Source organism: Anser brachyrhynchus (assembly GCF_964034855.1).
Source record: "Anser brachyrhynchus genome assembly, chromosome: W".
Lineage (NCBI taxonomy): Eukaryota > Metazoa > Chordata > Aves > Anseriformes > Anatidae > Anser > Anser brachyrhynchus.
Genome location: NC_137704.1, coordinates 24,794,344 through 24,808,907, shown reverse-complemented (window position 1 = coordinate 24,808,907; position 14,564 = coordinate 24,794,344). Strand labels below are relative to the sequence as shown.

The 14,564-nt window shown below is 45.7% G+C and overlaps 1 protein-coding gene across 1 annotated transcript in view; it reads left to right on the top strand.

Moving 5' to 3' along the window:
* The first annotated feature begins 3,447 nt into the window (after positions 1 to 3,447).
* Positions 3,448 to 14,564, top strand: part of LOC308184797 (uncharacterized protein) — a 383,809-nt gene continuing 372,692 nt past the window's right edge. The window contains exon 1 of the mRNA XM_080572369.1: positions 3,448 to 5,361. The gene's annotated coding sequence lies outside the window, so the exon portion shown is untranslated. The remainder of the gene's footprint in view (positions 5,362 to 14,564) is intronic.

Sequence of the window (14,564 nt, the reverse complement as noted above, 5' to 3'; positions counted from 1 at the left end):
ACTCAAGCGTTGGTGGACCAATTTGCTACGAAGTATATATGTATTGGTATATACAATATCGCTAAGAGAATAGTTAATGAATGTATGATCTGCCTAAGAGTAAATAAGCAACAACTAAGAGAGAGACCTTTAGGGGGAAGAGAATTAGCCCATAGACCATTTGCTAGAATTCAGATAGATTTCACAGAGCTACCAAAGGTGGGACGATATAAATACTTACTGGTAATGGTTGACCACCTAACTCATTTTGTGGAAGCCTTTCCAGTAGCCCGAGCTACGACCCAGACGGTGGTAAAGATACTGTTGGAAAATATAATCCCCAGATACGGATCGATCGAGGCAATAGACTCCGACAGAGGGCCGCATTTTGTCTCAAAGTTAGCCAGAGACACTCTCTCCTCCCTGGGGACCAAATGGGAATATCATACCCCGTGACATCCACAAAGCTCGGGAAAGGTAGAAAGGATGAATGGGGAAATAAAAAAACAATTAACCAAGTTAATGATAGAAACAAAAACCTCATGGGTAAAATGCTTCCCATTGGCTTTACTAAACATAAGAACCCAGCCTCGAACAGATGTAGGAATCTCCCCTTTTGAGATGTTATACGGGATGCCGTATGATTTAGAGCTCCCAACTGATCATCCTCAGTTGGAAGAGTCGCAAATACAATCATATATAGTATCACTTATGATTAGGAGGAGGCATCTGCGCGAAAAGGGATTAGTGGTACAACGCCCCCCTCTAGAGGTGGCCATACACAGGATCAAACCAGGAGACCAGGTTCTGATAAAATCCTGGAGACCTCTTTAACTCCTCGTTGGGAAGGACCCTACCTTGTTTTACTTACCACAGACACAGCTGTCCGGACAGCTGAGAAAGGATGGACTCATGCCAGCCGAGTTAAAGGACCAATACTGGAGGAACAGTGGAGAGTGGTCAGCCAACACGGAGACTTCAGGCTGACCACGCAAAAAGGGACTGAAGAGTGAATTCGTAATCGTATGATCAGTAACCCTCTCTAAGGAATAATAGGTTCACTGTAAACGAAACTGGGAAGTAGGGGAAGGGAAATTCTTTAATGTACCCAGACCCATACATCAGAAGGGTAACGCGCCTAAGGAGGAGTGAGTAACTGGGACTGGGAGTGGCTGGAACAGGGAAATCGGTACCTAGGCCCCTGAAGATTACCCTTGCTGCCATGAAGAAAGTGAACCCCGCTGCTTGAGGCAACCAAGTAGGCGGGCGAGGCAGAGGGGTACAACAGTGGGGAGAGTTATTTGGTACCCACCCCTATTTGAGATGATGGAGTCCGGCCAAATAAACCGCCCTAGTACCCACCATAACTCGAAGCCGCCTCCCCAGAATTATAAAAGGACGTTGCCCTTCTGGTGTATGTTGGCGCTACCTCTCCTATTGACTATCCCTTGTCCGGCTGGGGCCGACCAGGGATATTCGCACCAGCCCTTTAAGTGGAGTTTAATTAGGTGAGAGGACCAAGTTATCATTAACCAAGTAACTACAGCATGTGCACCAAGTTTTCTCACATCCCTTTGTCAACTGGCACCCATAAGCCCGTGTCTGAACCAAATAGGTTTCTACCTCTGCCCCAGCTCGAACCCAGGAAGGGGCCCTGTGGAAATTGATGCAAGTAAGCTACCAGCTGTTAAATGCTACCAACCCTCATCTGACTGAGCGGTGCTGGCTCTGTTATGGGGTAAGGCCGCCCTTTTACGAAGCTGTGGGGGTCAATGAGAAGGCCCGACGGGTAAATGGATCCAATCCCTCACAATGTACGTGGGGGAAAGAGGGTCAGGGCATAACGCTGACCCAAGTGACTGGGAAGGGGAGATGCGTGGGACAAGTCCCACCCGATAAAATGCACTTGTGTGCAAATCAAACTAACATCGGAAATATAAAGAAACCGGCGGAATGGTTATTACCAGCGAAGGATGCTAGGTGGGTATGCTCAAAGATAAGAGTTACCCCTTGTTTATCCCTGGACTTGTTCAATGGGTCTGTAGAATTCTGTGTTCAAGTAATAATCATCCCAAAGATACTCTACCACCCAGAGAGTTTCATGTATGACAATCAGATCAATCAAGAACACCATTTGACAAAACGGGAACCAATTTCCACACTGACAGTGGCTACCCTAATGGTTTTGGGGGGGGGGGGGGTGCAGGGGTAGGCACAGGAGTTGCTTCGCTAATCAAACAAGGAAGAGAATTCACCTCTCTACGAATGGTTGTGGATGAAGATTTAGCCAGAATTGAGAAATCTATCAGTGCTTTAGAAAAATCTATAAGATCATTATCCGAAGGGGTATTATAGAATCACAGAGGACTAGATTTATTGTATTTACAACAAGGGGGATTGTGTGCCGTTCTGAGGGAGGAATGCTGTGTATATGCTGATCATACTGGAATTGTGAGGGATACCATGACCAAACTTAGAGAAGGATTGGAAAGGAGAAAAAGAGAGCGGGAGGCCCAGCAAAGCTGGTACGAGTCCTGGTATAATCATTCGCCGTGGCTCACCACTCTGTTGTCAACAATAGTTGGCCCGCTGATTTTATTAACCCTAGGACTGACGTTTGGTCCTTGTATCCTTAACAAAGTCATAGCTATTGTTAAAGGTAGATTGGAGGCTGCTCATCTGATGCTTATGAGGACAAAGTACGAATCGATAAATGATAGACCCATACTAGAGGAAACATTAATCCTGAGTCAATTAGAACTAAATAGATTTAATGAACAAAATGATACAGAGAAAAAGGGGGGATTGTAATGGGTAAAGCCTTGTTTGTTCATTAAATGTTGCTGATCTTCATTAAATGTTGCTGATCTACCTTACCCACGATGTGTCGGGAATGATTTCTACCAAAACTAATTTATAACAGGGATGAAGGTTGATGACTCTTCCTCGTCACCGCTAGTTGACCTCTTGTCTTTGCACAGACTCAGTTGCTCCTTGGCTCTTGTCCATCCGCAGGAGCAGTTTCTACCAGTTTCTTAAGATAGGCTCACACTCTTATTAGGAGACTGACCTTGGTAAGGGGCCCAAGGCTTCTTGCTTTAGTTAATTTGCACAATGCACCACTGTTAGCAAAGACACTAAGTAGCATCCTAGTTTAATGTCATCAGTGCTCTCTCTCTACTTGATAAGATTCTTCTAACTCCCTCTCTCAGTCCCCCCTTTTCTAAAAAGTTAGTAAATTCTTTTATTGTATTCTCCTAACTCCCTCTCTCAGCGGACATACAGAACCTCGCGGATCGGGACTTCACACTCGCTTCGCATGGAAAGTGCGTCTCATTCACGTTCCACACAAGAGTCTCCCCGAACCCAACCCGAGGCAAGATACAGTAAAGTTTCCCTTACCTCGGTCCATGCACGGCTTCCCGGTCTGGGTTATCAGCAGTAATCCCCATGCCTGTTCCCGATCCAGGCTGGACTATATCTGGGCTGTGTCTGTGTATGTCTGTGCTGGCCTCCGTTCTCCCCAAAGCTTCGCAGAGCCTGTCTTCAGATTAACACTCTCGGTCCTTTGCCGGCCATACCGAGACAACCCATCACCCCCGACGGGACCGCTGAAATTAGCGGGGTGCACCTTCCTGTCTGTGGTGGCAAGAAATCTTCGGTAGGCGACAAGATCCCGGATGAGCCCCCAAATTGGGAGAAACATCTCAATTTTCTTCAGACAGGCTCTTCTGTGAAGCTATTTTATTCACGACTGCAATGGCAGGCATCCTGCCAATTAGGAGTGCATTATAGTAAACAAATCATAACCTTTTATTCCCTATTACCCGACGCCTGATCACCTCCCCTGTTTCCTCATTGGCTGAGTACTACAGGTTCACAAGCTACTTGATGCTCCTCTATACCATATATGCACAATTTTTTTTTCAACCCTTTAATTTCTCCTTTTTCCTTTTTTTTTTTTTTCCATTTCTTATGTTTTGAGAACCTGTGATCTTTGTTTTACTGTTCTCACACTGCTCATCCTGTTTTTCTCAGTCTTCCACCTTATTTTGGAACAATGAGGCCTTCTACTGTCCACTTATCTACTTAGCGTTTCTCCTTGTTATGACTATACAACTACCTTGGAATACAGAAAATTAGTTCTCTACTGCAAAAACACAACTTAGTTTCTCACATGGAGTGCTGCAATGGACATCTATAAGGTCTTTAGACGGGAAAGGCAACAAAGGAGAGGCGTTGGCATGTCTCTCTATATTAGAGAGTGTTTTGATGTTGTTGAGCTCGGGGCTGGGAATTATAAGGTCAAGTCCCTATGGATAAGGATCAGGGGGATGGCTAACAAGGTGGACATCCTGGTGGGGGTATTGCGTTAAGGGGGGTAGTCGATTAACCGTAATGGGTCCGGTTGGATTCAGAGCACTGAACTATCATGGTCACAGATTCACCAATAACGTAGCACGCCCTCACCCTAGTCATGTTCAATGAGAACTATCACGGCTATGAACAATGCAATGAAGTGCAATTTATTACAGCAACAGGTACACAGGTTCTTTGGATTTCCGGCGATAATTTGCTATCTGCAAAAGCAAGCTAGCATGTATGAAATACACAGGTGCGCAGCCTGGAAATTAACGCGTTAAAAGGCACAAAGACTCTATAGAGATTTCTAAGTTTCCACGGAGGCACACAGTATAACCAAGTGTTCAAATCTCACCCAAAGGCGTCCCAATGCGGGGGGGGGGGGGGGGGAAGAGAGGCTCAGCCCGTCGACTGATCCCAGGAATCAGGAGGTCCTCGGGATGGTGTATTCCCTCATGATGGTGTCTCCCCTGACTGTGGTATCTTCCCTAATAATGGTGTCTTCCCCAATGATAGTATCTTCCGCAATGATAGTATCTTCCCCGACATCCCCTCTCTCTTAGGCCAATTTATATTATTTTCTATCTTTTAGGTGGAGCTTGAGTGACTCTAGTCAAGCATATCTTAGTTATGATTGGTGAAAAGTTTTCCCGTCTCCGTTTAAAGTAATAGGCTCCGAGAAATTCAGAGCGCATGCTCAGTGAGGGGTTGGTCGCACCTTGGAGGCGGGTAGCTTTTGGGATGGAGGTGTGTTTTGGTATTATAATGATATTATAATGAGCAAAAGTTCACTAGAGTACAGCATTTTGTCAAAAACATGACAGGTTGTTGGCTCAGGGTAGCAAAAAGTGCGGCTTATCGGTCTCGGTGTGCACAAGAACAATCGAGTCCCCCTCTTATCACAGAGCCTAGCCGTGGTGTCACCACTCCACTCTACGCTCCGTACTGTTCCTTAGAGTCAGCACACCAGGTTCCCCTAGTGCAATAGCATCTAAGGTTGGAAGCCTAGGGAACGCTTAGGTAATGCAGCTACGCCCTACCCTGAAAGCCTCTTCAATGCTGTACATTTTCTCTAAAATGTGAATGTTAGTTTTATTTTCCTAGTTACTTTAGGCAATTGCACCACATAATCCACCCCGTGACTATAGTCACTCACGCTTCACGACATTCGGAATATGTCAGGGATATCACATACATTCTCGGGACGAGGTTTATCGAGTGTATGTACATTGTGTAGGGATGCTAAACGTTTCATCATAATCCAGAGTTTAACATGCAAACTAATTGTCAGTATAAAGCATAATACAGTGAGTATTAACAAAACAACAGGGTGAAACATCTTGTTGAAGATTCCTGTGGCAGCTGGTGACGATCCAAAGTGTCCCACCAACGGTGTCTTTCATCTCTCTTTACTCTTTCCATCACTCGATGTATTTCTTGTGCATCATGATGGACAGTAATCAGAGTCTTTTGTCCATTTTCTCGAACTTTTTTCATCAGCCGCTTCAAGTCTTCATGTAACAGCAATTTCTTCACCAAGGTGAGGTTCATTCCAATAGGAGTAGGCGGCAGATGAAGCAGAGTATAATGGGGAGCAATCAGTTGAGAAGAGGTGACAGGAGCTGAGTAACTAAAATCACATCCTAGAATTTTGGTAAAATTACAAACACAAACATTAGAGTGATCACTTGTATTTACAATAGCATTAGCTATGACTATAGAATCACAATGGGTTCTCATGCAAACACAGCGTTTCCCAATATTTACAAGTACAGTTTCAAGAGTTTCATTAGGATGTATCCCAAAGTGGCAAATATTTTGTTCAGTGTCAAGACAAATGTCTTGGGCTTCCAGCGTGTTAGTCTCACAGATGAAGCCTTTTTGTTCACGCACAATACATGCATTCACATCATTTTTTTGCCACTTTCCTCCCTTTTGATGAGCCCATACTTTATGCTCCTTAGGATAAAGTATAGTTCCATTATGACTGAGTCCTAATGTAATGATTGGATATGCATTGTATACGGTGGTATTGCTTATGGTAAGTATAAAGGCAACAATTTTATCATTTTCTGCATAATAGGTGAAGTTGACTAATTGTCACCATGTTTGAAACTAATTTTCAAATTCTGAAGCATTATCCCAAATCAATTCTTGAATTTCAGTGGGTAAAGTTCCTCCTTCTCCCTCTCTAATAATAGCTGCTGCTACAGATTGTATCCATAACTGCGCTTGGATGCAGCTCAAGGCAAGGGAGGTATTGCCCTGAGTTTTTCCAAGGGCATTTACAATTAATTGATGATCATTTTCTTCAGTTTGTTTTCAGTGGGGTAAAATGTCTGATAGAAGCCATTGACTTGCTCCTAAGGCAAATAAGGATGGTTTTATCGGTCATTCCAATTTCCTTAGGTTGTCTGTAGTAGCAGTTATTTAATATACCTAATCCTGTTCCCAATAACCCAGTTGCATCTACCCTTTTTAGAGACCAGCTAGGGTTAAAGAGAACTTGTTTTTGTCCCACATTTTTAATTAGGTAAGGACCTGTGCTGAAGATGGAAGGAGTCAGATTAACGTAAGGCCGAATTGGTGTATTTTCAAATATCTGCGAGGGCAGAGGCTTCTTATCCTTTGCAGTTGACGAAGATGTTTCTGTATTGATCATAATTTCAAATAGCAATTCTGTGCCCCTGTAACCCCAAAGACAGTACACAATTATAGGTTTGGTGAAAGTAAAATTGTACCAGCAATCAAAATTTGGTTTAGTTATTTTGTTACAATCAGTACTATAATTTTGTGGTCTGGTAGAATCAGCATAAACTGCCTTAATTTCAGTCGGCCTATTGTAAGCAGATCCATTAGTTATTCGGCAACTGATTTGTATTGTCTGGCCAGACGTGGCTTGAAGTTCAGCCATTTGAAGAGAATCATTCCAACTCCATTCATCTTTTGAAAATATTTTGTTTCCGTGTAGAACTAAAGTAAAGAGATTTAGGTCCTTTTTGTTTTGAGATGTTCTAGTGCTTGCACTACACTGTGACAACACATGGTTAGATGTCATGGTGAAACACCTCAGCTCCGTGCACAACCACAGTAGCTAAGTTTCCTTTAAAGTCTGTAATTGCATCAAGGTCAGGGTAAAGCATAGCATTATCAGTCCAAACTGCTGATTTGTGATTCTCCAGCTGTCCACATGCAGTTCACTCAGGATTCCTGTGAACACAAAAGAAAATAAAATATGCTTGGTTGTATTCAACCGGCAGGGTTAGAAAGAGGGTGAAATAGCAATCTTTGACTTCCCATGTGTAGAGATATTTAGGAGTAGTTAGCACCATTGCTACTGTTAGATGCACAGAAGGCTTTCACTATCTCTGCCATGTTTGGAACTGCAGCAGTCAAAGGTGTGGTGTTAGCATTTAACTGTCTGTAATCCACTGTAAAATGCCATTGCCTGGTTGGTTTCTTTACCGGCCACACCAGTGAATTGTAAGGTGAATGAGGCCTTTTAATAATGCCTCTTTCTTCCAATTCTGTTACCACCCCGTCAATCCCCATAAGTGCTGCCGCTGACAACAGATATTGCCGAACATTAGTGATTTTAGTGGGTGGTAAGGATATGGATGTTTGTAACAGACTCAGTCTCACTGTGCCTGAATCCCTTTGATGTGTCGCGAAACTCCACACAGTTCCATCAGGGAGTTTCCACATACGGCCATGCAGTATGTCAAATCCTAAAATAGTATATGCAGCACCAACTAATACTTCGGCTCTGATTAATTTTTGTTCCCCTGGCAGCCAGAGTGAAATTTTTGCGGTGGGGCATTGTTTTTGATCATTGTTTCTGAAAGCTTCTTCAGTGCTGTACGTTTTCTTTAAAATGTGAATATTAGTTTAATTTTCCTAGTTACCTTTGACAATTACTCCACAGGGGGTCTGTTATAGACCCCCAAACCAGGATGAAGAGACAGATAAGGTATTCTACAAGCAGCTAGTGGAAGTTGCGCAATCGCCAGCGCTTGTTCTCATGGGGGACTCCAACTTCCCGGACATATGCTGGAAATACAATACAGCCCTGAGGAAGCAGTCTAGGAGGTTCCTGGAGTGTGTGGAAAATAGCTTCCTGACTCAGCTGGTTAGTGAGCCTACTGGGGGGGGGGGGGGGGGTGCCCCTCTAGACCTACTGCTCACGAACAGAGAAGGACCGGTGGGAGATGTGGTAGTCGGGAGCTGTCTTGGGCAGAGTGGTGACCACAAAATGGTAGAGTTCTCTATTCTTGGTGAAGTCGGGGCGGGGGGGGGGGGGGAATGTCAGTAAAACTGCTACCTTCGATTTCTGGAGGGCAGACTTTGAACTGTTCAGGACACTGGTAGGGAGGGTCTATGGGAGTCAGTCCTGAAGGGCAGAGGGGTCCAGGAAGGCTGGACACTTCTCAAGAAGGAAGTCTTAAAGGCACAGGAGCAGGCTGTCCCTGTGTGCTGTAAGATGAGCTGGCGTGGAAGAAGACTGGTGTGGCTCAACAGTGAACTTTTGCTGAGTCTCTGGGAGAAAAAGAGAGTGGAAGAAGGGACAGGCAACTTGGGGAGAGTACAAGGAAGTTGCCAGCATATGCAGAGAGAAGATCAGGAAGGCTAAAGCTTGGCACAAGCTCAACCTCGCCACTGTGGTAAAAGATAACAAAAAAGGTTTTTACAAATATATTAACAGTAAGAGGAGGGCCAAGGCGAATCTCCATACTTTACTGATCGTGGTGGGGAATGTGACTACTGAGGATAAGGAAAAGGCTGAGGTTCTTAATGCCTTCTTTACATCTGTCTTTACTAGCCAGACCACTTATCCTCGGGGTATTCAGCCTCCTGATCTGGAAATCTGGGATGGAGAGCAAAATAAACCCCCCACAATTCAGGTGGAAACAGTTAGAGACTGGCTGCTCCACCTGGACTGTCACAAGTCCATGGGGCCAGATGGGATCCACTCGAGGGTGCTGAGGGAGATGGTGGACATGATTGTCAAGCCACTTTCCATCATCTATCAGCAGTCATGTTCATCCGGAGAGGTCCCCGATGACTGGAGACTTGCTAATGTGACACCCATCTATAAGAAGGGTCATAAGGAGGATCCGGGGAACTACAGGCCTGTTAGCCTGACCTCGGTGTCAGGAAAGGTGATGGAAAAGGTCATCTTGAATGCAATCACGCAGCATATGCAGGACAACCAGGGGATCAGGCCCAGCCAGCATGGGTTCATGAAAGGCAAGTCCTGCCTGAACAACCTCATCTCCTTCTATGACCAGGTAACCCACTTGGTGGATGAGGGAAACGCTATTGACATTGTCAACCTAGACTTCAGCAAAGCCTTTGACATGGTCTCCCCCAGTATTCTCCTGGAGAAGCTGGCAGCCCATTGACTGGACAGGTACACTCTTTCCCGGGTTAAAAACTGTCTGGATGGCCAGGCCCAGAGAATGGTGGTGAATGGGGTGTAATTGAGCTGGTGACAGGTCACCAGTGGTGTTCCCCAGGGGTTGGTGTTGGGGCCCATCCTCTTTAATATCTTTATTGATGACTTGGATGAAGGAATTGAGTGCACCCTCAGTAAGTTTGTAGATGACGCCAAGTTGGGGGGAAGTGTCAGTCTGCTGGAGGGTAGGAAGGCCCTGCAGTGGGCTCTGGACAGGTTGAATCAATGGGCAGAGGCCAATGGGATGAGATTCAACACAGGTTCTGCACTTTGGTCATAGCAACCCCATGCAGCCCTACATGCTCAGGGCAGTGTGGCTGGAAAGCAGTGCAAAGGAAAAGGATCATAGAATCATAGAATGGCTTGGGTTGGAAGTGACCTCAAAGATCACTTAGTTCCAACCCCCCTGCCATAGGCAGGGATGGCACCCACTAGATCGGCTTGCTCAGGGCTTCATCTAACCTGGTCTTGAACACCTCCAGGGATGGGGCATCCACAGCCTCTCTGGGCAACATGTTGCAGTGCTTCACCACCCTCTGAGTGAAGAATTTCTTCCTAACCTAAATCTCCCCTCTTTTAGTTTAAAAACATTCCCCCTTGTCCTGTCAATATCTGAAAAGTTCAGATCAAAGAGTTGCTCTCCATCTTTTTTATGTCCCCTTCAAGTACTGAAAGGTTGCAATGAGGTCACCCTGGAGCCTTCTCTTCTGTAGGTTGAACAGCCCCAACTCTCAGCCTTTCTTCGTAGGAGACATTCTCCAGCCCCTTGATCATCTTTGTGGCCCTCCTCTGGACTTGTTCTAACAGATCAACATCCTTCTTGTGCTGGGGGTTCCAGACCTGGATGCAGTACTCCAAGTGGGGCCTCACAAGGGCAGAGTAGAGGGGGACAATCACCTCCCTCGACCTGCTGGCCACGCCTCTCCTGATGCAGCCCAGGATACAGTTGGCCTTCTGGGCTGCAAGTGTGCACTGCCAGTGCGCTTGTTCTGGGGGTCTTGGTCGATGCTCACCTGAACATGAGCCGGCAGTGTGCCCAGGTGGCCAAGAAGGCCAATGGCATCCTGGCTTGTATCAGGAATAGTGTAGCCAGCAGGAACAGGGAGGTGATCGTCCCCTTGTACTCTGCTCTGGTGAGGCCGCACCTTGAGTACTGTGTTCAGTTTTGGGCCCCTCACTACAAGAAAGACATCGAGGCCCTGGAAGGTGTCCAGAGAAGGGCTACGAAGCTGGTGAAGGGCCTGGAACACAAGTCTTGTGAGGAGCGGCTGAGGGACCTGGGGTTGTTTAGTCTGGAGAAGAGGAGGCTCAGGGGAGACTTTATTGCTCTCTATAGGTACCTGAAAGGAAGTTGTGGGGAGCTGGGGGTCAGCCTCTTCTTGCAGATAGCTGGTGATAAGACTAGAGGGAATGGCCTCAAGTTGCACCAGGGGAGGTTCCAGTTGGAAATGAGGAGACATTTCTTCTCAGAAAGAGTAGCCAGGCATTGGAACGGGTTGCCCAGGGAGGTGGTGGCGTCACCGTGCCTGGGGGTGTTCAAGGAGAGGTTGGACCTGGTGCTTAGGAACATGGTTTAGTGGGTGACATTTGTAGTAGGGTGATGGTTGAACCAGATGAACTTGAAGGTCTCTTCCAACCTTAATGATTCAATGATTCTATGATTCTAATTGCCAGTCCACTTCATGTTCCACTCATCTAGGCCGCACTTCCTGACCTTGTCTATGAGGATGTTATGGGAGTCAGTGTTAAAAGCCTTGCTGAATTCAAGGTAGACCACATCCACCGATCTCCCCTCATCTACCCAGCTAGTTATCTCATCACAGAAGGATAGCAGATTGGTTAAACAAGGATATCATTGGTTAAACCCCTTGGTGAATCCATGCTGACTATTCCTGATCACCTTCTTATCCTACACATGCTTGGAGATGACCTCCAGGATGAGTTGTTCCATCACCTTTCCAGAGATGGAGGTGAGGCTGACTGGTCTGTAGTTTCCTGGGTCCTCATTCTTTCCCTTTTTGAAAACTGGAGTGATATCGTCTTTCTTCCAGTCTTCAGGCACCTCTCCTGTTCTCCATGACCTTTCAAAGATGATGGAGAGTGGCCTAGCAATAACATTGGCCAGCTCCTTCAGCACCCATGGGTACATTCCATTGGGCCCATGAATTCCTGAATGCCAGTCTTGCTGACGCAAAAGAATGCATTCAGTACCTCAGCCTTTTCACTGTCCTGGACAACCAGGTATGGGGCCAGAGGCGTATATGAACTTGGATAGCCACCAAAGTCTTATCGCTTTGGTCGGCAGTAGGCCCTGGGAACGTGATGATTAGTAGGAATTAGAGAAAGCACCGAAAGGCTGCTTTTGTAATATAAGTGCTACCGTGAGATTGCTTAACCTTGGGCAGTGAGAAAGTAACAAAGTGCACATAGGCTGTATTCTGTCACTAGGAGGTTTCCATAGTATTGTGCTATCTCAGGGCGGATATAAAAGAGCAGAGGTAGAGACAAAAAAAAAACTTCTTCTCCTTCACTTGCAACTTGCATCGGAGTCTGTGCGTTCATTGCCACACCAGATGGCCTGTCCTGAATGGCAAGGGGTGGTACTGGCTATGTGGCAACAAAGCCAGGAAGGTGTTGCCCCTAGGGTAGAAGGGAGCTTGCACCCTGGGGGCAATAATTCCAAATGTAGCTATTATTGAAGACTCACAGAGCCAACCCCCCCCTTGACATCCCACGCAGAGTTAAGAGAACTCCAGAAAATCCTCTAGTAAAAAGAAACAAGGCATTTCACAGTTTTTCAAGGTGGTTTTTACCTTGGTTAGGGGTAAGTGAATTAGAAAAAGCTATTGTAAATATCTCAGCTATAATTGAAGAACTAGAAAATAACACTCTGGATGCAGTCCAGGCACTGCAAGAAGAGGTAACAAGTTTGTCAAAATAGTACTCCAGAATCGAATGGTATTAGATTTATTACTAACCTACCAAGGAGGAGCGTGCACTGTAATTCATACTAGTTGCTGTATGTATGTAGACCAAATGGGACGAATTGAGACTGATCTCAAAAATATTGGGAAAAAAAAAAACAAGATCCTACATGACATGTCTCAAGATGACAGTTCCTGGGAAACTGGAAATATTTGGGAGAAACTAACTTCATGGTTACCTAAATGGAATTGGCTCAAACAACTATTTTGTTTTATTATTATAATAATAGAGATATTGTGTGTTTTAATTTGTTTGCTTATTCCTTGTATTAATCCCTGTATAGCATCATGTCCTGGTTCCAGTTAGGACAGAGTTAATTTTCCCTCATAGTAGCTGGTAGGGTGCTATGTTTTGGATTAGGATGAGAAGAGCGCTGATAACATGCTGATGTTTTAATTGTTGCAGAGCAGTGTTTACACCAGGCCAAGGACTTTTCGGCTTCTCGCTCTGTCCTGCCAGCGAGCAGGCTGGGGGTGCAGCGGGAGCTGGGAGGGGACAGACCCAGGACAGCTGACCCAAACTGGCCAAAGGGGTATTCCATACCATCTGGCGTCATGCTGAACAATATATAGGGGTGGCTGGCCGGGGTGGGGGGGGCCGGCTGCTCGGGGATAGGCTGGGCATTGGTCAGCAGGTGGTGAGCAATTGCACTGTGCATCAATTGTTTCTTACACATTATTATTATTAATACTATTAACATTATCACTATTATTATTATTATTGTTATTATTATTTTCCTGTCTTAATAAACTGTCTTTATCTCAACTCACCGGCTTCACTTTCCCGTTTCTCTCCCCCATCCCAGAGAGGGAGGGGGGAGGGTGAGCGAACGGCTGTGTGGTGTTTAGCTGCCAGCCGGGTTAAACCACAACAGCCCTTTTGGCGCCCAACGTGGGGCTTGAAGGGTTGAGATATCGACAGATTTGACCAGAGTGTGTTAAACTAAAATTGGTGTAAGTATTGGACCTGCTTAATAGTTGCTAGTCACGATGTTGATTGCCTTAATCTCCAGTCTGCTGTGCCTGTTTTCCAAATTGAGTTTTATAGCGCGTTACTTTCTGTATGTGCTCCCTGTTGCACTGTTTATCCTTTCCGGGCCCTGGTTTAAGATTGTTATGGTACTGTGCGGTGTAACAATGGCTTATGAAATGATGAAATATCTGGTCACGACTCTAACCTGGTATTTGTACTCAGCACTGACGTCGACTCTATACTTTGGAAACCATATCTCGGAAACTATTAGCAATTACACCTATTGCCTGTTTTCGTTAGGGAGCCAATCTGTGAAGGGGACAGGGGAAGACATGTTTCCCTACCTGTTCACTCTCCCTTTCTCCTTCACCACCCTCTTATCCCCTGAGCTAGTTACGATAGTTCTCCAAGATGTTGAATATCCTTGGGATACTCAGACCAGCCTGCTCTTGTTGTTATGTCTCCTGAATGCGCTTCAGGTTTTGTTGAGGGTTAAACAACTACTTAGGAATCTCATCCGGAGATCTGTCTTGAGGCGGGATAGTTGCGAGTGGCAGGGAGTGTGGGAGGATATGGGCAGGTTTCTAGAGCAGTGGTCACCTCCAGTGTTTTGGACATTCACCCCTGAACAACTGCAAAATCCTAAAAAGCTGGCAGAATGCTTGAAAAAAAGGTGTCATGACTCTGGCAGTTCCAAAGTGACACAAATCACTGTAGCGTGCTGGGGTCTGGCTTGTGCCTATCGAGCTGCAATTGATGCTACTATCAACCTAGTGACAGACCCCGCAGCCGCCCCAGCTCCTGCAGCCGC